The 25358-nt window shown below is 39.4% G+C and overlaps 1 protein-coding gene across 4 annotated transcripts in view; it reads left to right on the forward strand.

Moving 5' to 3' along the window:
• The window catches only part of rhoq (ras homolog family member Q), a 74292-nt gene that overhangs the window by 22211 nt on the left and 26723 nt on the right, over positions 1-25358 (forward strand). The gene's annotated exons all lie outside the window — the stretch shown is intronic.

The following is a 25358-nucleotide window of genomic DNA, read 5'->3' on the forward strand; positions in this document are numbered from 1 at the left end:
GTGAAACTATCAAATGTGTTCAGAGGAAGGAAACAACTATGCAACAAAACTGTAGCTGTAACAAAATAATTTAGTAAAATTAGGGGCGTAATGATATCAAAGTCTCACGATACGATATCGTCACGGTATGAACCTCACGGTACGATATTTATTGCGATATCGTGGGAAAGCTCAAGATATGGTGGGGAAGCTCATGATTAGGGATGTAAAAATATCCAAATCTCTTGGTACGATATTTTCACGATATACATCTCACGGTACGATATTCATTGCGATATTTTCTGAAGGCAAGATTTAACCCAAAGAACTAAGACTTAAAAGTGCTTAGAACTGTTATTTCTTCATATAGCCTACATTGAAATGCAGCAAAGGATCATGGTCTATGTAGTTCCCTCTGTCTTTTTTTAACTGCTGCACCATAACTCTTAATTTAAGGAAAGACATTTGTAATTGGAAATATTGTGATGGTCCATGATATTATTGTGAGAACTTTGACGATACAATATCACGAATATTTCAGTTATTGTTAAGTAAAATACACAAAAAAAATACTCTTGGCAATATATCGATACAGCAGCCCATGATATTGATAGTGTATCTTCACCTTAAATGATATACTGATATTTCAATATTTTTGCACATCTCCATGGTGGACACTTCCTTATATCTGCCTGAAGGGAGATAACTACACAGAAACTACTCTGAAACTAACACATCTACTTGTTTACAGTTTCTGTTTGTTAACTAGGCCTATTCATCTGTGGAGTCATTTTAGCTTTTAGGTATTTTCACACCTCTGGCCATGACCTGACTACCCCTATTCTCGTTTGTTTTTGGTTAGGAATTAGAAGAATAGAAAGATGGAGAGAAAGAGGAAATAACGAAGTACTGAAATTGAGTTTTGAATCATTTTGACTAATATGGAATGAAATGAAACAAACACAGAAAACATGCACCTTTTTGGGCTTTTTGAGTCTTCGTCAAGTCATGGAGAGACAGGTAATGACCGGGAGACATGGGGTATGTATATCCAGGATCTGTCTGCGGCCTGTTCATGTGTGAGTGTGAGATAAATGGATGGATAAGAGGTTTCGTTTTTTTTTTGCCTTGTAACACACTTTATTCCCACAGTGTAAAGGCTGCGTGAAGCACAAAACAACATTAGATACTACTAAGTACAAACATTATTTAACACACATACTTCTTCTTACACACACAGTCCAAACTCCTCAAAACGCCTCCAGGTGCTGAAGCTGACCTCTGTTCCATTCCTCTGGGAAAAAAAAAGTTAGACGCACGCCTCAAGGACATTATTCAGCCCTGACCGAGAAGCACTGCAGCCCGAGTGTCTGTGCTGTTCCCACATACAGAGTGAGCCGGCCCAGAGAGAGCACTGCTGCGTGTTGGAGCTTAATTCCTGAAGGTGAAACGGCTCTGGTGATCCCTGGTTCAAAGAGGTGTCAAGCTGGACTCAAACCTCATGTTCCTGTGGACTCTGTGTCTCTGGGCTTTTGGTTCTTTGGCTTTTGGTCTGTGGGCCCCTGGTCCTTTGGTACTTGGTCTGTAGGCTCTTGGTCTGTGGGCTCTCGGTTCTTTGATTCGTGGTCTGTGGGCTCTTGGTCTGTGGGCTCCTGGTCCCTTGGTTTTTGGTCTGAGGGCTCCTGGTCCTTTGGCTCTTGGTCCTTTGGTTCTTGGTCTGCAGGCTCTTGGTCCTTTGGCTCTTGGTCTGTGGGCTCCTGGTCCTTTGGCTCTTGGTTCATTGGTTCTTGGTCTGCGGACTCTTGGTCCTTTGGCTCTTGGTCTGTGGGCTCCTGGTCCTTTGGATCTTGGTTCTTTAGTTTTTGGTCTGTCGACTCTTAGTACTTTAGCCGTTGGTCTGTGGGCTCTTGGTCCTTTGGCTCTTGGTTCATTGGTTCTTGGTCTGCGGACTCTTGGTCCTTTGGATCTTGGTTCTTTAGTTTTTGGTCTGTCGACTCTTAGTACTTTAGCCGTTGGTCTGTGGGCTCTTGGTTCTTTGGTTCTTGGTCTGTGGACTCTTGGTCCTTTGGCTCTTCGTCTGTGGACTCTTGGTCCTTTGGTTCTTGATCTGTGGGCTCTTGGTCCTTTGGGTCTTGGTCTGTGGGCTCTTGGTTCTTTTGGTTTATCCCCAGTCGACACCCACTGACTCACCTCTGCTCCTACATTGACCTTAACTAAACATGAGCAGTTATTTTGTAAATATAAAAATGATTAGCTGCTCACCTAATGAAGCTGCTCTGGCCCTGTCAGCTCTGTCCATTGTGTGCACTGATTGTCAAACACATGCATTAGTTCACTTGGAAAAATAGCTGTGAGAACAAGATCCAAAACAACTGAAAAAACAAAACTCAAGTCTGTATCTGAATCAAACAAGTGGACCTTCATTGTTCTGGTCTGAATACAGCCTCAGTACCATTTTATTGACAAACACATATCTCTAAATATTAGTTTGATGTGCCATTATATCAGTGTACAATGCCACAACAACAAGTCAATTCCATCATGTTGCTGGGAAAGTATAATGTTATTGGAAATTCCCCTCGATGTGTGTTAAAGCTTCTCTGTTCCAGTTATTGACATAAACATCCACCCGTGATACAGTAAAACAAAGCCGGGTTTTACATACGGGGTCGACGCACATTTCACACTCAGTTTACGCTTTGTCTATTTTTTGTTTCTGTGTCTGCTCGGAAATGTTCTCTGTCAGCACAAAGGACTGTTTATGTTAATTCAGTTATTATATAGACTAACTCATATTATTTTAAGTTAAGATTCGCTCGTCTCTAATCGTTAATAACATAATCAGGAGGTCCAGAGTTCAGATTTTGGAGAAAGAAGTTTGTAAGTTTTTTATAGGAATGATTAAAAGTCTGTCTTGTTTATGTTCAGGAAATGCAAACTGAAAGCAATTTGTTTTGTTTTTAATTTGACAAAATAATATGAACTAAAAATGATCGCGATTGCTTAACGTGCTTATGTCAGGTTAGACTTTTACAAAATTTTACTAAAAACTAACAACAGAAAACATTCACTTATTTTTTTAGGTTTAAAATTTTACTTCTTGGTTGGAAATCTTGATTCACACTAGGGATTTCCGTCACTGTTATTCAGCAAAACTCCTTTAATGTACACAGAAATTATTATCTGACAAATATAAGAAAATAAACAGCTTTATTCTGTTGAAATTTTGTTTAAAGAATCAGAGAAAATGTGTCAAACTTTTGTACAGAATTCTCCCTGGCTCACTGTCATCAATACTGATACGTCTCTACTTCCTGTAATTTTCAGTATTGTTTTCATAATTTCATAATTTTCTTCACAAATTGCACCTTGATTTTGGTAAAACGATAATTTATACTTACAATAGTTCTAATTCCACAAAATTAAGTCAGAATTAGACAATCATAAAAAGCACCTGGTAGGGAAGAAGGGAGGAAGAGGGAGAGAGAAAGGTGAAAAAAAACAAAAAAACTACAAAAGACACGGAAGCTATAACACTGCATATAGAAATCAATGACAGATGAAGTAGTGGGATTAGATATAGATCAGTATTTTCATGATGTTTAAAAGAAAGAATGTCATTTTTAATATTAAATTGTAGCACTTTCTTTTATATGACCATGTGATGTTATATGTGTGTAAACCTTCAGTGGTCCAGGCAGGTTCCACAGTTGTCCATGGGTGTATTCTAGTCTATGTGCTCTTATACTTGTTCTGATACAGCTCAAGATCAGTCTAAGGCTATGTCCACACGACAACGCTCCTGGATTTTATTTATTTATTTATTTTTCATTGTGCAGGTTGTCCACACGACAACAGAGCACTACATGAAAACAATGTAATACATGTGCCACACCTGTATGTGGTGCTGTGAACAGGATACGGCCAGAGTCACTGGACACACAATACTACAAAGAGCACATGAACACATAAAGTCCTTCCTCTTACCCAACAAACACACACAAGCACAATGAAGGGGTCGTGACGTCATCGTTTTCCAAAAGCTGCGGTTTGCTTGTCCACACAACAACGTAACGCCGACGTCCTCAGATTTCTCTCCTCTGGAACCCATTTTCAAAAATCACAGTTTTCGCCCACATGAAACGCTGGCTCCCTGTGGACTAAAGGCCAAAACGACTTAACAACTTCACCGTTACGACTAGGGATGGGCATTCGATGAAATTTTCTTAATCAATCGTCGGAAGAATTAACTATCGATTATCGATTAATCATTAATGTTTTTATATTAAAATGATCATCATTACTGTTACTATCTGCACTACTAATCTGCATGAATAAATTCAACTTTACGACATATAAACCGTAACGACTCTAGAGCCACATCAGCCGTTTGACATTATAATGTGTTTAATTCAGTTTTGCGCAACTCTCACAGAAACAAAACTTAAAACCGCATCGCTAATTTGCATAAACTAAGTGAAGATAAAACTACAGCTCTTATGATGCGGTCAATTTCTGTCAGGTTAAAAGACACGACTCAGGTGAATACAGGTTAGTGTGACCAGATTTGCATTTGTCAAAACCAGGACACTGTACGGGGGAGGGAGGTGGGGCCTCGTCATCGACATTGCGCGACTCTCACCTGACAAAACTTTTTCCCACTGGACACCAAAACATATGTGCTGCTTTATACACTGTGCACATGGACTCACACTTGTCCCGAACGCAACGGAAAGTGTGGAATTTCTTGTACAAGTCATCGTTAAATACGCATTTGTGCTTCGGTACGTTGCAGGCTGACCGAATGTTTGTGTTTGCTCGCTCCTTCTGACGCTACGCACAGCAACCTACATTCAGTTTGTCGATTAAAATTAACGTAATCGATGAAATTCTTAATGATCAATTATCGATTAATCAATTAATCATGCCCATCCCTAGTTATGACCAAAAAACGTAGTCATGTGGACACTGTCTAAAGCTATTCAGGAAAGGTTCACTATTTTTTATCAGTACTTGAGCAAATGAGTATCTAGTTTTGATACTAGTTTAAGTATTGATTAGTATCTGATTTTCAATACTTTAGACCCTATTATTGCTATTTGGACGTATACTAGTGGCCTTATACTTGTTCTGATACAGCTCAAGATCATCCTAAAGCCGTTGAGGAAATGTTCAGACTTTTTTTTAGTATTGATACCTCTGCAAATCAGTTTTGACACTAGTTTTAGTATCTGACTTTCAATACTTAGTTTTGTCCTTAATATAGTTATGGTAAATTGTCACATTTTTATATAGCGCTTTTCAAACCTTCAAGGCATTCAAAGCTCTTTACAACTAGGAATCACTCACCCATTCACACACACATTCATACACCAATGTACGCAGACACCGGGGCAAAATGGGTCAAGTGTCTTGCACCGCCGACTACTGGATCTGACCACTCTATCAATGTTGTTTTCTTTTTTAATCGCAAATATTTTCCAGACTGCTATATTTTTTTTAGCTCTATATGTGTGATAGACTTGCTTATGTGCTTTGGGCTGTTTCTTGCTCGTTTCTCCGGGTCCCAGTGAGATGTGGACATAAAGGTCTCAGTGTGAAGCTCAGAGCTGCAATTTACAGTAAACAGGCCCAACTCTGTCTCGTATCTCTGTCAGTTTGCCGTGTTTATGTGAAGGTGACACGAGGCTCGAGCTGTACCGCTGATTGCACAACAGCCATTTCTCAAGTCAACAGTTGGATATAAATATTTTGATTGGTTTCGTATTGTCTCTCTGCCAAAAATAACAGTAACATAGAGAAATAGTTTTAAATCAAAGTGTGGAAATTAGGATACAAATCTAGAACTTATTATGCGAATACGAGGAGACAGATGATTCTTCAGGGACAGGTTTTCAGAAATAGGCCTGTGCAATATATCACAACATTGCAAATAATAACAAACAGTGTTCTAATTTCTTCTCATATTGCACAGTTTGCTCAGAAATACACATATTTGTCAAAGTATTTCAGCATGTTTACCTTGGAAAGCCAATAAGATTTGTATGGAATTAGTCTGATGAGCTCTTGACTAATACAAATGGGTTAGATATTGTTTGAAATAAGAAACGCACACTGACACCAACCAGAAAATGAATCAAAAATGACTTTAAAGATAAAATAGATACACTGGAAAGGCTGACGTATATCATTAAAGGTAAAGCACAGGAATTTGAAGAAGTATGGACACCCTTAATGGTCTTTCTCAGGAAACTATAGCTGTGAAAGAATGTGACAGTTATTATTATTTATTTATTTATTCTTTTATAACTTTATTTTTATTATTTTTTACTTTTTTATTTTTTATTATATTTTTATTGTTTTATATTTTTTTTATTATGATTGTTTTAAATTTACCATATTGTTATTTATTTATTGTTACTTAAAATTGTATGTATATATGATTATATATTTATACATATATGTATATTTGCTATATATATGGTATACCACTTGTTGTACAATTGTATATCTCTCAAAAAAAAAAAAACACTATGGAAAAAAAATATAAAAAATATGGGAAAAAAAGATAAACAAACTATTTACTATTTATATGTATATATTAAAAAAAACTAAACAAAAAACCTATATCACATTCTTGGCTCCATGGTGATCTTATAGATTTACTTGAAATGCTCCACAATATGACATAGTGGTTTAGTAGTAGTAATAGTTCCTAAGAATTAAAAATGATACAATAATAATCACAAACTGATCAATTCTATCAGTCTGAAGGGGAAAAGTACTCTGTTAGGGACTCCGTAATTAACTTTAAAAATCACTAAAACCAGAATTCTTTGGTGTGGTTTATTTATCAAAGGTTAAGCATTTAAACAATATCAAAGTTCTCATTCAGTCAAACAGTTATGCGCCGAAGTTTAACAGTGTTGAGGTAGTTAAATATGGGAATTGAACTTTATTCAACCTCGTGGTCTAACTCACTGATTTCACATTAATGTGTCAACTTCTGCAAATTACAGTCACTGCTTGAGTCAGATCTGTTACGGGCAGATGCGTGGGTTGTCACGGTCAACAGAGTGATCAGTTCCTCTGGTCGAACAACACGAAAGGCCAGGGTTACTCCAAAGCATCTGAATCTTCCTCGCCAGACCTGGTTCCAAGGGCGTCGTTTTGGGTCGGGTCACAGGTGAGGTGGCATCTCAGTCCAAGTCACAGGCGCGGCGGTCCGCAAGGATGTCCAGAGGAGGGGGCGTGCGTGGAGATGAGGCGTCCAGAGTCCCAGCGGCGGTCATCAGTGAATCAGATGGACCATATTTGCATGCTTTAGGATGTGGAGTTTTTCCACTTTGAGGGCCAATTCTCGAATTTCTTACTTGTGTGGTCTTTAACAAAAATAATAGTCACCAAGGAAAATGCAGCAGTTAAAAATTGTGGATCCAATAAAATAAAGGATAAAGGTTATGCTTTTGGCAAGAGCACGCTTTCTTCATGTCCCTAAAGAGACAAGAGGGGAGGGGTGCATCTCCCGAGGTAGAAACAGCCCACGATGGCTAAAGTTACGTAGCGATAAAAAGAAAGATGACAGCGAAGATGAATGGGAAGCTTGGGAATGGGAAGATGAATGGCTCGCTGGCTACAGATAGACTATAGAGACATTATTTATTTAAAATGTTGTTATTATTTTATATTATGCTTGTTCTGGATTCAATGTTTTAAGCAAAACCATTATTAAACATTTATTTTAATAAGAAAAGGTTTAACATTACATCATATCTTGAAAGAAGAAAAAACTTGCAGATGTTGTTGAAAATTTTCAATAAATATTTAGTCTGGTCCACGACTTAGTCCCAGTTTTAAATTTTGGCCCTCTGTGAATTTGAGTTTGACATCCCTGCAGTACACTACCGCTCAAAAGTTTTAGAAGACTTTTTCCGGTTATTTATTGCGATTCAAGTCCAATGAAGAGCTTAAAATGGTACAAAGGTGGATACTGAACAGCAAGAGATAAAAAAAAAAGATAAAAGATAACAAAACACAAGTCCAAGCTCTGCAAAACTACCTCAGGAAAAAAAAATAAGATGGTAAAGTTTGAAAACATGGAGTGTCCAGCACAGTCTCCAGACTTAAACCCCGTCTGAACTGGACAGAAGAGTGAAAGCCAAGAAAACTACAAGTGCCACACATTTATGGAAACTTCTGCAACAGACTTGGGAAGAACTTTCTGAAGAATATTTGATTTCTGTTGTAAAAAGAACGAGCCACGAGTGCGTTCAGCTGTTACATCTGCTAAAGGTGGACACTTCCATCAATCAAAAGTTTGGAATACGTTTTGGTCAACAGTAAACAGTAAAAAAATGATAAACGTGTGGTGTTCTAAAACTTTTGACCGGTAATATATGTATCATTTAAAAAGTTCGAGCAACGTCATTACATCAGGAACATCGCATTTGACTTGAGATGGAAGATTTATTAGTCCACATGGTGATTTACTGACATAAACCCGTCTATAGTCTGGCGAATTGCACCCGAGTTTTCCCTTAGGGTGCTACAGTGTCTGGCTGATAATGATATTAACAGAGGAGTAGGATTTATCATTGTTCCACTAACAGGAGGTTGTTTGTAGCCTTAGCATTAATCTCAGTGAAGCGATGTGTCGGTCTTTGAACCCCGGGGTTACTCAGTGGGCAGCTGAGTTTACAGGGTCAACTGTCCTGCTGAGATTGTGCAGATCCAGATGCAGATGCAGTTGTTTTAAGGTGGTCGTCTGTGCAGCAGTGGGGGTTTTCAGCAGCAGAATCTCTCTCTACAGCTTTAATAATAATAATAATAATAATACTTAACACTTGTATGGTGCTTTTCTTGACACTCAAAGACGCTTCACACAGTTCAAACTGACCTAACACAAATGAAAAAGACAGATAAAAATGAGAGCTTAATCTGTTTCCATGGATACAAGCTAGTGCTGCCCACCACCAACCTAAGACCCCGTTTACACTGAAACGAATCCCCGTATCACCGTATCACTGTATCACCGTATCACTGTATCACCGTATCACCGTATCACTGTATCACCGTATCACCGTATCACTGTATCACCGTATCACTGTATCACTGTATCACCGTATCACCGTATCACTGTATCACCGTATCACTGTATCACTGTATCGGAAATGACCTGCGTCCAGACACGTTGTTTCTGTGTCTGCAAGCCTTAACTTAACCCTATCCACACAGCTTTGAGCATATTTGTTTACGTTTTACAGAAACTAAACTTAAAACTGCATGGCTAATTTGCATAAACTAAGGCTGCGTTCAGACTGCAGCCTGAAGTGACCCAAATCTGATTTTTTGGCCCCTATGTGACCTGTATCTGATCTTTTAATGACAGTCTGAACGACACAGATTCGATTTTTTCAAATGCGACCCAGGCCACTTGGATATGTGCTCCTGAAACCGATACATATCTGATCTTTTGACATGTGACTTCAGTCTGAACGGCCAAAGCGCGCACCTACACGACCTACACGATATCAACAAGCCACAAACGTCACTATTCTGCGCTGAAGTAGGCGAAAATTGTTAATGAACTCCGTGTCACTGAAGCGAAGCACATCACCACTCACCACTCTTGGCTACGTCTGCGCATCCACACGTTCCTTTCAATGGACGTTGCTGCCGCTGCCCCACAAAACACCACGGCCAAAAACCTCGTCCTTCTCCTTCTCAATCTCCTCTTTAAAACAAATAAGTTGTTCATGTTCTGGCTCCGGTACAAGAGAAACTTTAAAATCTCCAGGTGCTCAATGCTCGCGTCCATGTTTGGACAACTTCCATAAACACACGCTCACTGTGGTTGACGTCGTCGTGTCTCCAGTGTGCATGCGGGACACTGTTGGGTCGTTTAATGTTCACACTGGAGTCACATACAAGTTGCATTTAATTGGAAATGTGAACGACCTCGCAAAAACACCGGATTTCACAAAAAAATCGGAACTGAGCGTTAAGCCCTGCAGTCTGAACGTAGCCTAAGTATTTTAGCGATGAAATACTTCGAGGTGCATAGACCTATATCAGTGTATCAGCGTTTTCAGGCGTCCACACAGTGCTGGATCAGATCTGTACTCAGATAAATTCGTGGGAGCTGGCGACACCAGATCGTTACATCTCTGGCACCGTTTTCAGTCAGATTAGTGCGGACGAACACTGCATCCACAACGAAAACGACTCCAATACATACTAGTGAGGACGGGGCCCAAGTTACAGGTCAGATCTGTTGAGAGGCGACTATGCACTCACAGTTAGAATGCATGTTTTTCATGGGGTTTATATCAGTAAACAAAGCTGATTTGAACAAATGTAAGAGAGATATATTTAATGTCATACTGTGGGACATTCCAGGCAAATCCAATGAATCTCCTTCAGAAAAGTTCCACTGTGCACCTTTACTAGTGCCAAGTCATGCCCATGTGTAGTTATTCTTTTTCACACAGCGTTCCGTGACACTCGGCTCTTTTACTTTATTATTGTGGCACTGTTTGACAGCTGTGACATTTCTGGATTCAAAATGGCTGCCAGCAGAAACACACAAGCCCAGACAAAAACATCTTCTCTCACAGTTTAGTTTCTGAAAGACGAGTTTTGCAATAACACTTCTCAGGTTAACAATCAACAGAGCAGTGACATGACTTAAACACTAGGCCCTGGTGCAGTGAAACCAGATTTTCGAAGCCTCAAAGAAGAAATAACAGAGAGAAGAGGGAGAGAGAATATGTGTATCATTCGTTTATTTGTTTCTCAAAATAAAACCAAAAATAAGAAAATGAAAAAAACAACAACTATTTTCTTCATTGTTTGTCTCCAAAACCAAAATGTAAAAATGGATAACGATTAAATTTTTCAGTTTTTGATTTTGTGTTTAAATGAATAATGGAAAAAAAGGATAATGGCTGGTTTCCTGTTGCTGTGACTTAAACTGTGATGCCGGACAGAACCAGGACTAAAACAGGACTGAACCAGGACAAAAACAGGACTGAACCACGACAAAAACAGGACTGAACCAGGGCTTAACCAGGACTAAAACAGGACTGAACCAGGACAAAAACAGGACTGAACCAGGACAAAAACAGGACTGAACCAGGACAAAAACAGGACTGAAGCAGGACAAAAACAGGACTGAACCAGGGCTTAACCAGGACTAAAACAGGACTGAACCAGGACTAAACCAGGACAAAAAACAGGACTGAACCAGGGCTTAACCAGGACTAAACCAGGACTGAACCAGGACTAAACCAGGACTAAAACAGGACTGAACCAGGACAAAAACAGGACTGAACCAGGACAAAAACAGGACTGAACCAGGGCTTAACCAGGACTAAACCAGGACTGAACCAGGACTAAACCAGGACAAAAACAGGACTGAACCAGGGCTTAACCAGGACTAAACCAGGACTGAACCAGGACTAAACCAGGACAAAAACAGGACTGAACCAGGACTTAACCAGGACAAAAACAGGACTGAACCAGGGCTTAACCAGGACAAAAACAGGACTGAACCAGGGCTTAACCAGGGCTTAACCAGGACTAAACCAGGACTGAACCAGGACTAAAACCGGACTAAAACAGGACTAAACCAGGACTGAACCAGGTCTAAACTGGTCTCAGTTCCGGTCTGGTCCTGGTCCTGGTCTCAGTCCCAGTCTCAGTCCCAGTCTCAATTCTGGTCTGTTCCCAGTCTCTCTCACACTTGTCTCAGTCCCGGTCTGGTCCCGGTTTCAGTCCCGATCTGGTCGCGGTCTCAGTTCTGATCACCCAACAGTCTACACGGGTGCACCTCCGGGCCCGTCCTGACATTGGACGGGTCTAAATCAGGAGTCCTGGTTCAGTCCTGGTTTAGTCCTGGTTTAGTCCTGGTTCAGTCTTGGTTCAGTCCTGGTTCGGTCCTGTTTTAGTCCTGGTTCAGTCCTGGTTTAATAGTGGTTCAGTCTTGGTTCAGTCCTGGTTCAGTCCTGATTTAGACCTGGTTTAGTCTTGGTTTAGTCCTGGTTCAGTCCTGGTTCAGTCCTGATTTAGTCCTGGTTTAATAGTGGTTCAGTCTTGGTTCAGTCCTGGTTCAGTCCTGATTTAGACCTGGTTTAGTCTTGGTTTAGTCCTGGTTCAGTCCTGGTTCAGTCCGGCATCTCAGTTTAAGTCACGGAAACATCTGTTATCTGTTTTTTCAACACACAAACACAAAATTAAAACCTGAAAAAACTAATCGTTATCTGTTTTTTCATTTTGGTTTTGGAGACAAATAATGAAGAAAATAGTTGTTTTTTTCATTTTCTTATTTTTGGTTTTATTTTGAAAAACTAAACGAATGATACATGGATTAGAGAGAGACTGTAGAAAGCAGTTTAGTTTTTTTTTTTTTTTGTTTTTTTGTTTTGTTTTGTGTAACTTTTCTGGTTTCAGGCATTCTTTTGTGAACTGTGGATAAGTTTAATACCATTCCGTGTAACATTCCGAACCTTGCGCAGACTCCCGCTTTAAGTCTAATTTTCCGAGTGGACCAATCAGAGAGCAGCATTTATGTTTGTGCGGTGGACCAAAGTGTTTTCTGTTTGAGAGAAGAAGCGTAAATATACAGGGTTTGTGTGTTAAACATGTGTCAGTAAAACAAATCACAGCTCTGGATATGTTTATGCGGAAACAACATTATGAAATAGAATAACGTGGGCCCTTTAACCCACAATTTTAAGCTGTATTATGATAAATAAAGATGCAACGATGATAAAAGATAGTGACTAGCCAACGTTCGGGCCTCAAACAGTTCAGTGGCATTGATTTTCTGAGAGGAGCGGTTCTTGTAGTAGCAGCACTTTGTTGAATTCAAGTGCAGAATAATAATGTTGGTATTTGTGAAAAAGCGTAGAGCAGGGACCACTCCAGGCTACAAGGTTAAACCGGCAAGTATCTTTAAACCAACCAAACCAACTCACTTTGATCGCACTTTTTACAATCACGCTGTTTCAAAAGTACTGCACAGTGACAGAAAAATATTAAACATAAAGGTGCATTATGTAGCTTTTCTGGTGGAGGGTCCGTCCAATTCTTTTGTCCATGTTATTGCTTTGTCTGGAATGTTTCACAGTGTGGTTTTAAAGCTTTCTATCTTCATGGAGAACAAACCAGATCAAGTTACAGGTCAGATCTGTGGAGAGAGATCATTTTTCGAGGTGTTTTTGAACTATAAAACCAAATGTAATTTAATAAATGTAAAGTAGAGTAGTTTAATGTCATATGTGGAACTTTCCAGGCAAAACAATACATATCCATAGAAACAAGCAGGTGACGGATTTCCAACCAAAAAATTTCTCATCATAGGCGTGTAACGATATCCAAGTCTCATGTACGATATATCACGGTATGAACCTCACGGTACGATATTTATTGAGATATCATGGGAAAGCTCACAATTAGGGATATTCCAATATCCAAATCTCTTATTTATGCAATATTTTCATGATATACATCTCATGGTACGATACTTATTGCGAATTATTTTGTTAATACGCATTTTTTTTTTCCTTTTAAAATGCCTTGACAAGACTTAATCCAAAGAAATAAGACTTAAAAGTGCTTAGAATTGTTATTTCTTCTTGTAGTCTGCACTGAAATGCAGCAAAGGATCATGTCTATGTAGTTCTCTGTCTTTTTAGCTATTGCTGCACCATAACTCTTAATTTTAGCAAAGACTTGTAATTCGATATATTTTGATGGTCCATGATGTTATTGTGAGAACTTTGACGATACGATATCACAATATTTTGATTATTGTTACATCCCTACTTATCAGTATGTAAGAAATAATAATTTTTTTATATATATATATATATATATATATATATATATATATATATATTATTTTTTTTTTTTTTTTTTTTTTTTTTTGTTATATATAGGGTGGCCAGATTTTCAAAATAAAAAAAACTGTAACACCCCCGGTTTGTGGTAAAATTATGAAACAAGGGCGCAATTAAGGAAAATTGTTCTGCACTCTGCCCATTCATGATGAACATCTGAGTCAGTACAGTCACATTTTCTTTGTGTTTTGGTCATTTTTAAGCAGCTTTTCTGTATTTTACCTAAACAAATGACAACGTATGACTCTCTCTACTGTTGGCAGGGATCAGATTGGCCAAAAATAGAGACACCTGGGACATTTCTTTTATAAAACCTGGGACAAATCACCGGTTTTGTGTAAATTTATTAGGACAGCGGAGACAGGGCTCAAAACTGGGACTGTCTCGGGTAAATAGGAATGTCTGGTCACCCTAGTTATAGGTGTTTTTTTTTTTTTTATTATGATTCATGCACATACCAACTATATATTACATTTAAGTACTATGGAAAAAAGGCTTAAGAAGAGTGTGTTTGAGCTTAAACCTCATAAAACAGACATTATCACTAAAATGCATATTGTCATAGGGATCCGATTTTTAATGCAGGGATCAGATTTTAATGCAATATCAACTAATGTAGAGGCTCTGCTCCGTTTTAGGCTTTTTAAAAACTTCAGTCTGAGCTTTATTTTAGTGTAATCTGATCAGAAAGCATTGATTTAGTTTAAACTGAAACAGGTGAGCTGAGTCATGCTGTTAAACAAGTCCAGCACACATAAAATTACAGTCACAAAATAGCAAGTGTTAACAGTTTTTCAGTCACTCTCGCCTTTTTGTTGAAAATCAAGGACCGCGAACGCTCGTATTGATCACAGGCTCCTGAAAATGTGCTCTTTAAATACATTTAGAATTTTTTATTGAGCTTTTCGGACCATCTTAAATGAAATAATTGACAGGGTTTGCTAGTCTGTGCATCGTGTCTCCATTGTAACTTCTGAACATTCCACCATAGAGATACACGTAGAACACCCCCAGAGTGAAGTCACAGCAAAGTGTCAAAAGTGTACTGTTATACTGAATCAAAAACACATCCTAATACTAAATAATCGTGCCGTTATGTAAAGAGAAGACCTACTGTATGTATGAGAACGAGACCATTGCAGGACAACAACAAAAGCACTAATCAAACTAAAACCAGACAGTACGAGAGAACAGATGACATGAGTCACGCCAAATGTAAAAAAAATGAAGCTTTCAAAATCAGTAAATGGTGCAATAATGAGTCAAGAGGAGGATTCATGAACAGATGTGTCACATGTGAGTAATTGTACCAGTGATGTCACGGTGAAATCATTTGGGTTAAACACGGGTCAAGTTTGTTATGATAAAGTCGTGGATATGCACAACACTGACATTTAATACAATACCATATAATTCAATACCAAACAATATAATACAACACAGACTCAACCATGGACTGTGTAAAGAAGTAGACTAAGGGAATGTGAGTCAAATAAAACTCATCAAGGCTAGCGGTTATAAAAGTGAATCTGGAGCCAGGTCCATATTAGGAATAGGAATTTATTTAAGTACAAATTAGTTAAATAAAAACACTAGAATCATGCAGAGCGGGTTAATACGAACATTTTAAGACCAAACTGACAAGGCTCCCAACAGCAGTTACAAAGAGAGGGGTGATCATTTTCAATATAAAGTCAATTGGAAACAAAGGGAGCCAAAAACGCCCCAATGCCCACTTCCTACTTGGACCTCGGAGGCTAGCGGGTCTATGGACTCCAGGGTTTCCACTCTTTTTCACAGACAAAATTTCAAAACTTTTTCATGACTTTTTCATGACCTACAGTGAATTCTATGACTTTACAACACCTACATGTATAGAATTTATCAGATTTTTAGGGCTAAACATGAAATGTTAACCCTTTCCACTCACCTTATGTTTTGGGATTATAGTTTTTTAACATTCAAAATCCTGTCAGTGCATTTATTGTCTTCTCTTTTAAACAAAAAGTGCATACGTTCTGAAATAATCACGATAGCCGAATGATAACTTAACAGAAAGCTATAGTTGCGTGAAAGAGGTAATAAAATTCCATGACTTTGCCAAAACGTTCATTGAGTTTACAAAAATTCCATGACTTTTCCAGGCATTGAAAATGATATTTTCAATTTCCATGACTTTTTCAGGATTTCCATAACTGTGGACACCCTGGGACTCAACCAATTTAGCATTGAGTGTTAAAGTTTTGTGCTGATCAAAACATTTGTCATAATACAATATGGAAGGGCATCCATCTTAAAGGTTTGAATAAAGGGGTAGTTCATTTGGATGGTTTGGTTTATTGTTCCATTAACTACTGTGTTTATTGTCACATGGCATTTAACATTGAACATCAGATTTTAAACACATCCTGCAGAATTGACAAGACTGAAATATGAACTGAAGAACAAATACAAGAATCATATTTCAGCACATGTACAGATCGACAGGGTTTGCAGTTTTTTAAGCAGAACAAGACAAGATTTTTTGTCGTTTGTGGAGGAAATTATGGCCTTTCAAAAACTGTCAATCTTTGTGATTAATGTTGCTGTTCTACCTTGAATAAACAAACTTGCAACTGTAGTTAAAACCACTCCAAAATCAAGAGCACAAGTACTTCTACTATGAGTGCAAATGTATTTTAAAGTTCCTATATTACACAGAATTAACTATTTTAAAACCTACATGGAGTTGTGTTTTGTTTCATTCACACATGTTTGAGTAATCATTTATTATTAGTCTGTCTTTATCTCTAAAACTCAAAATGCTCTGTGCAACCTTGTCATAAAGCAGTAGTTTTCAAGTTAATATCTAACCTTTTACATTTACATTCAGGGGTGTAGTGGGTGTGGTACGCAGGGGCACACTGTCCGCCCACTTCTCCCGACATGAGATGTAAAAGAATAACAAATATAAAATGGCTACAACTTAAATGTCAAACCAGAGCTGCTGGCAACGGTGAAAACAACCTGCATAGGCTCATGATATCTGCACTACTGTCCTATAGTGACCTGAGACATGAGGGACCAGGACTGAACCAGGACTAAAACAGGTCTAAACCAGGACTAAAGCAGGACTGAGTGTCGGGACGGGCCCAGAGGTGCGTCCGTGTAGACAGTCCTGATTTAGACCTGGTTTAGTCCTGGTTTAGACCTGGTTTAGTCCTGATTTAGACCTGGTTTAGTCCTGGTTTAGACCTGGTTTAGTCCTGGTTTAGACCTGGTTTAGTCCTGATTTAGACCTGGTTTAGTCCTGGTTTAGACCTGGTTTAGTCCTGATTTAGACCTGGTTTAAAACCTGTTTTCATCCTGGTTTAGACCTAGTTTAGTCCTGGTTTAGACCTGATTTAGACCTGGTTTAGATTAGGTTTAAACCTGTTTTCATCCTGGTTTAGACCTGGTTTAGACCTGGTTTAATTCTGGTTTACTCCTGGTTTAATCCTGTTTTAGTCCTGGTTTAGACCTGGTTTAATTCTGGTTTACTCCTGGTTTAGTCCTGGCTTAGACCTGGTTTAATCCTGGTTTACTCCTGGTTCAGTCCTGGTTCAGTCCTGGTTCAGTCCTGGTTCAGTCCTGGTTTAGTCCTGGCTTAGACCTGGTTTAATCCTGGTTTAGTCCTGGTTTAGTCCTCCTGGTTCACTCCTGGTTTAGTCCTCCTGGTTCAGTCCTGGTTCAGTCCTGGTTCAGTCCTGGTTCAGTCCTGGTTTAGTCCCCCATTTAAAAAAATCCCCACTACATCACTGGTAGAGACTGGCAATTCCAGGGCCAAAACAATTCTAATGAAGGTGTATGTTGTTAAAAACACAGTGGAGCACTTCCTGTATAACAAGATGGTACAAAATGTTTTCTATCTGAGAGAAGAACTCAGACTAAATTGATAAGATTTCTACATTAAACACGTGAATGAAACAAAACCCAACTACACGTATATTTCTGATGAAGGAACAACATTATAACATAGATCAGAAAAGCGTAAAAACAGCGTAATTTGGTCCCTTTAAGCTTTTGTCGTAGCACAGTGTCCCCTTACAGACAGTAGTCACAGTGGATTTTAACCTGTCTTTTCCTCACATGCACACGGAGTCCGCAGCTCTATTTTTGTACTCATTATGGCGCTGTCTCTGCCACATGTAAACCTTAAGGACAGCTCGTGTCAAAACACAGCCCCTGAGAAGCTGCAGATGCCTCTTCTATTCTGTCCAGACACATAGACTCACTGAATCTCTCCACGAAGCATAAAAGACTTCACTTCAGAAATTAATCTTGTTTCGAGTAGTTTGGACAAGTTTATTTACACGGTGGACCGACGTGTTTCAAATCAAGTATTGCTTTTGGTTCTGCTTTATGTAACTTGATGGATGGTCACCTGCTGGTTTCTACATGTTAAAGATGCAATATGTAACTTTTTGGTTTCGGGATCCATCACCTGCTTGTTTACATATGTCATTGCGCTGTCTGAAATGTTCCACAGTATGACTTTAAACAGTTCTACCTTATATTTATTCAATTACAAGTGGTTTTAGTGCTCAAAATGCCTAGAAAAACAAGCATTCTGACTGTGAGCGGGGTTGCCTCTCCACAGATCTGACCTGTATCTTGGTCTGGTTTGATTTCCACGAAGATAGAAAGGTTTACTGTGAAACATTCCAAGAAGAAAAGCATTTGATGGACTTTCCAAAAGAAAACTAGCCTGTTTCATCTGTGGGTTTCACTTTGTGGAAACCGTCTGACCTCGCAGCATTAGGATTCGTTCGCTCGACGGTAGGCGGGTAACGTATATTCTGGGTTATTAGACGCGCTCTTAAGCCTCCAACCCCATCAAAAAATGATCACGCGTCCCGCAACCCACAGCGCCCCATACACGAATCCACTCAGGTGTCCCATCATGACTTTAGTAAACTACAAAGCCGCACCATCCGCAGCGCACGCAAACACACACGGAACAGACAGCGACCGCTCAGCGAAAAACATCCGCAGCCACACTCATCTCTCCACACGGACAAGGAACGAAACAAAACCGAAAAAGCGAGTGCGAATGTGCCACTTCTAGCCACAACTGAACAACTGAGTCACTGCGAACACGCCGACAATCCAGCGTGTCCCAGACAGCACCCTCCCTACACGCCACAACTGAACAAAGCCCAGAGTCACCGTGAACGCCACAAACAAAGTCCCACTGACCCATCCAACTGTTGTGTTTGGTTTAAAGTCCAGTGCAGGTTTATTTGTGAAAAAAGTTCAAAGATAGACCATTTAATAACAGTGCATCTTATAATCCAGAGTGCCTAATAGTGTGGAAAATACAGTACTTTTTTAATTTAACCAGTCGCTGCTATTTGGTCGTGACGTATGTAATGTGCCGCTGACAGGACTAACTGGTATATTAAGCTTTTCCCATAGGAAGAAGGGCAATAATGTCTTTCCCCATGATAAAATTCAGCAAACATTCTCTTTGTTCCGGCTTTAAATCCTCGATCTTGGGAATCGTTGCCAAGACAGAATGTATGGCTCTTTGCTGATTGGCTGGTGCCCAAACTCACATTTCCGGGGTTCTTCCAAAACATCTCGTGTTTTCCAATTCCTGACCAAGTCACTGGAAAGAAATGAAATGAATGAGCAGAGGCACTAGGTGGCGCCAGCCTGGCTACCAGAAAAGTCACACAATGCTCTGGTAATTCTTTTTCCTTGAATGTTCCAAAGTATTTTACTTATCTATATCTCCATGGAGACAACTTACAGGTCAGATCTGTGGAGAGGGGACCACGATAACAATAAGAGTGCATGTTTTGTATGTATGTAATATGTGTTTGAAAAAAATAAAAACACTTATAAAGAAAAAATATATATATAGGTACAGGTTTAATGCCAGACTGTGGAACACTAATGACATAGGTTTAAAAGTTCAATCAAATCAATTAAAAATTATTCTGAAATATATATTCTTAATTGAAATCATTTTAACTCACATGCAGATATTCGTTTTTGCAGTGCGTGTAACTTGGAGCCTTGGAGCCAGTGAAATACAGCCCTGTTCAACACAATGTAAATGAGGCAGTTGCAAATGTATGAAAAATGTCCCTCCAGTGTGGACACAGCCTGAAGAATTATCATGTCCTCTCTAATAGAATCTGTGCCTTTAGATTTATCATGTGTTGGGAAAGTAATGGGTCGGCGAGAAGTGTGAGACATTTTTTATTCCCATAGTTACCAGTCACATGGAGATTTTACACAGACTAGGCTAATAGTTGTTATAAGTGTCGAGTGCTGGAAGGGCCTGTGCTACTTTATATGTTAAATCTGTCCAGAGTCCTGCACCGGGTCGGGTATCTGGCGGGTAGTCACGAATAGTTGCTGAAATGAGCGGGTTTTAATTTCGAATTTCATAGGCAGGTAGTGATTACACACGGGCGGGTCAGGTGAATCAAATGAACGAATGAACGGGAGAAAAATACTTGACGCACGTTGAGGACGTCCATTGCCCTGGAGACAAGCGCCATTTCCCGGTCTTTTCCTGGAAAGATGGACCAGGCTGAGAGAGTGACTTTACTTTATTCATTACATAAAATCCATCAGCGGAGGTGATTGGCTCGGTGGCTGCGCTCCTGGTTTAGTCCTGGTTTAGACACGGTTAAGTCCTGGTTTAGACCTGGTTAAGTCTGGGTTTACACCTGGTCCAGTCCTGGCAATTGGCAGTTCGGTCGATGCAATTGCGGCATGTATATATTTATAATCTGCTAATGACACGGCGTAGGTATAGTCCTTTTTCAGTCCTGGTTTAAACCCGGTTAAGTCCTGGTTTAGACTTGGTTTAGTCCTGGTTTAGTCCTGGTTTAGTCCTGGTGTAGTCCTGGCGATCTGCAGTTCGATCAATGCAGTTGCGGCGTGTATATATTTATAATCTGCTAATGTCACGGCATAGGTATAGTCCTGGTTTAGTCCTGGTTTAGTCCTGGCATCGGTTTGGTGGTTGTCATGTATATATATTTATGCTAATGACACTGGTTCAGTCCTGGTTTAGACCTGGTTAAGTCTGGGTTTAGACCTGGTCCAGTCCTGGCGATCGTGTATATATTTATAATCTGCTAATGACACGCCATAGGTTCAGTCCTGGTTTAGTCCTGGACTATTGGGCTGTTGGACTAATTGGCTGACCCCGATTTATCATGGACACAGGTGGGTAACGGGTGGAATGTTAACGGGTCGAGGCGGGTGTGGATTTAACTTTGATATAATCACGGGATAACGGGCGGATGCGGTGCTGAACTGCGCAGGTGTGGGTCTCTAAAAATGGACCCGTGCAGGACTCTGAATCTGTCCTATTCTAGCATGTGCGTGACTCAGCTCTGGTCACTTGCCTCCTCAAAAATACTATATTCACCAAAAACAACATATTAACATGTTTTATAAGTTTCGCTTTTGTTTTTTACACTCTTGAGTCTCCCCTCTGTGCTAAGTCGCTTCCCCTTCAGAGTTCATAGAAGCAACAGAGTACAGCTACACTGATGTTGGCCGATATTTGCTCTTTTTAGGAACTCAACTAGTGGCTTTAAATCTCCAGTAGAGGCCGATATTTTGTTTTGGCCGATCTGCTGCGTAAAGAATACACACAAAACTTTATTTAAACACTGTAATGCAAATATATAACTGCTCAAAATGTTTGACTATGTAGCCCTCTTGAAGGTTTGTGGTTAAAAAAAAAGGGAAAGTGGGCGAAGTGTGTCGTAAATTAAAACAACTTCATTTGGTGAAAATAATCAAAACCGGGCCTACAGATTTGCCAGAAAAATATCTGCAGATCTAATTGCTCTGGACTCTAAACAATCAGCATCTGCCTCGGCCATGAAAAAAACCTATTGGCCGTTCTCTTCAACAGAGTTTTGGATGAGTTCACATTGTGATTCTCATGGCCATATGGCTCTGCCCGCCGGGAGCTGACACTTCTGGAATATTGGGAAAAGTTTCATGAGTTTCTGTCCTGTGACCTTGACCTGTTTTTGTGAATCTAACAGAACACGTCTTATTTCAAATCCCCTCATACAGCGCCTTGTTTTTGTGCATGTTTCACTTTGATCCTATTTGTTTTGTCAGGGACGAGCTGAGGGCATCAAAAGCTGTCACAAACATCTCTCTCTCTCTCACTTCCCCTCTCTTACTCACCTTCCTGCTCCCTCTCTCCTTCTCTTCTACTCCCTCTCTCTTTCTATCTCTCTCTGTGGACAATGTGTTTTTGATTTGAGGGCTGTTTAGGAGCTAATTTCCCTGAACAGGACATGCAGGCTGGATTGATTGGCCCGGTTTGGATTGGAGCGGTGCAGTCGTTTCTCATTACTGGAGACGCATTGATCCATCTCGAAATATATTGGGATGTTTACTGGCCTCCCTCAGAGCCAAATGCATCATGAATATTCAATTACTGTCAGAGGATTTTATATTGGGCCAAGTACAAGGCAGCGGTGGAGATTACAATGGACAGTGTTGCAGAGGTCAATTAGTGGTTTAGACAATCAAACAGTTTAGGGCGTAGGGTGCGGATAATACGAGGAAATGAGGGGGCTTTATTAATAAATCCTGTTACTCACTCTTACTTCCTTGTTAATGCCGTCAGAGGGGAGACTGCTGGGAATAACAGGTGGTACTGTGGGGTTGCTGTGTCCTTAAGCAAGACACTCCACCCACATTGACTAGGAGAGGCGAGTTGTGCAGATTGGCAGCCTCGCGTCCCTCAGTCTGCCCCAGGACGGCCGTTGGTCCAATAGTAGTTTATCACCACCATGGATTATTATTACTGCCATACTTTTACTGTCCAATCCAATCCAATTTTATTTGTACAGCACATTTTGCCAACACAAAGTCTCCAAAGTGCTGCACAGAGTAGGCACAATACAAATTAAGACATGAAATAAAATAAAGCATAATATAAATACATAAGCAAGTCAATAAAAATATAAAAAATACTAAAATGATCAAATAGAATCAATAAAAGACAGTCAGAGGACCACACAGTTCTCACGCCGTGTTAAAAGTCAGTGAGTAAAAGTGTGTTTTTAGACGAGACTTAAAAGAATCGACTGAAGGGACGGTCTTATTGTGAGGTTGGAGAGCGTTCCAAAGTTTGGGGCCCGGTCACCCCAGCGTCACTCCGGCTTTTGAGGTTCGTTTTTGGGGCGACAAGTTGGACCTGGACCTCAAACCTTGGAGCGTATGAAGGAGTGTTGCGAACAGTGAGGTCGGAAATGTACGTTGGAGTCCACGAAGTGCTTTAAAAACAAACAATAACATTTTAAAATCAAATCTAAAATGAACAGGGAGCCAGTCCAATGAGGATAAAATAGGTGTGATGTGTTCTCTACGATGTGTGCCAGATAAGACGTGCTCCAGAATTTTGGACTCACTGTAAGCGTGACAGGTTTGCTTGGCTGATACCAGTGTACAGGGCGTTACAGTAGTACTACTACTACAATGATTGCTGCTATTACTGCTACTGCTGCTACAAAATATACTGCTTTTAAGAATGTTTTCTGTGTGGACCCTAATCGCGTTTGAAATATTTGTCATTTCTGATGTTTCTGATAATTTAACCTTCAACATTTAAACGTCCTATAGTATGCAAAATTTAGTTTTGTGAGCTTTATGCCATGTTATAATGTTGTTACCTCACACATGTTTGAGTAATCCTTTATCCTTTTAGTCTGTCTACATCTCCTAAGTCTCAAAAAATCCACCTTGTGATGTCATGAATAGGGCTGGGTATCATTAAGAAGTTGCCGATACGATACATACCTCGATACGTAGGCCATGATACAATAAAAATCTCAATACAGTGAGCTCTCGATTCGATATATTTCAAATCGATTCAATATGGTTCAATGAAAAATAAAGGCTAAATCATGGCTGTGATACTAAGTCTTTTTTAACCACTTCTTGTGCAAAATGAATATGAAACACACACATTTTAATCCTTAAAACAGTGAAAATGTCAAATAAAGTTTTCTTCCTCTGAACAAGCAACAAAACTATTGCACTGTAACAAAATAATTTAGTAAAATAAGCCAAAAAATACGATATGATATTTTGATACAGCAACCCACGATATCAATACTCTATCACCACATTTAACAATACAATATATCGAAATTTTGATATTTTTGCACACCCCTAGTCTGCCTTTTACCTTTAGTTCAGTAGAGATTGGAAATTCTAGAGCTGAAATTATCCAAATTATTCTAGTGAAGGTGTATGGAGTTAGAAAACACAGTGGAGTACTTCGTGTATTACCACATTATCACAAGGTTGAGTACAGTGTTTTCTTTTTAAGAGAAGAACTTGGCCTAAACATGCAGGATGTGTGTGTTAAACATGTGAGAATGAAACAAAACACAACTCCAGGTCTGTTTGTGATGAGAAAACAACATTATAACATATGTAGATTTGAAAATACTGTAATACAGGCCCTTTAAAGACGCTTCTGAATACTGTTATCAATAAAATACCAAGACATTCATTGTTGTCACCACCCCCGCCCCTAAACCACACCAGAACACAGTTGTATCTGGTATGTGGTTGGTGCAGTGTCCGGGCTCAGCTGGTGTACACAGGCCTGCGGTTCTCGTGGGATTCTTCTCAGCTGTCTCCGTGCAGAGGAGGAAACCACTAAAATGTGAAGGTCAAACTTAAGATCTGTTCTCGGGATAAATGCTGTCTACTGTCTGGTCAATGGAAGTGCCAGAGAGACCGCCCTCTGACTGCTGCAGCATTGTACAGATCAACAATGGAGCTTTTTCAGTGTTTTTGTAGTAGTAGGTGTTGTAATAGTATTAGTTTCAGTAATTTGGTGCTTGTTAATTGCAGTAGGAAGGGTAATTGGTCTATTAATTAAGTATACAGCCAATCCTCTGTCACTAATGCCGGGTGTACACTGTGTGATATTTTTGGTCGTGTCACTCAGCCCCAGCTTAAACTGTACGACCAAATCGCAGGGTTTAAAAGTTCATTGCTCACGAATCATGTTCTCACAATATACGAAAGATGCTCAGATGCAATAAATACAAACAGTAATAACTAGCGGTTGTCACTTACATATCCTTAACAAACTGGTTTGAATATTTGCTTCATATAGTTTTCTACCATATGGTACAAGATTAGGTTGAAAAACCTCTTACTTTTTGAGTAATGAGATTTTTTATTAAGAAAGGTCATGGTAACGGAGGGAAAAGTAACGGAGGGAAAATTGTGCAAACAAGTAGAAGGTGCATGATTTTACATAATTTGTCGCTTTTTTCTTCTGAATACTTTAATATTACTTCAAAATGAAAGGAAACTATTTCTATAAAATATGTCAGTCCTTCCAAGCAAATTTTTATCATTTTAAATAATTTTTTTTTTGAAAAATCATGTACCTTCATCAACAGTTCAAAGATGGAATAACACAAGATATGATGAAAT

This window comes from Boleophthalmus pectinirostris, unplaced genomic scaffold (genome assembly GCF_026225935.1).
Source record: "Boleophthalmus pectinirostris isolate CB_2022bp ecotype Guang Dong unplaced genomic scaffold, ASM2622593v1 HiC_scaffold_5, whole genome shotgun sequence".
NCBI classification, from domain to species: Eukaryota; Metazoa; Chordata; class Actinopteri; order Gobiiformes; family Gobiidae; genus Boleophthalmus; species Boleophthalmus pectinirostris.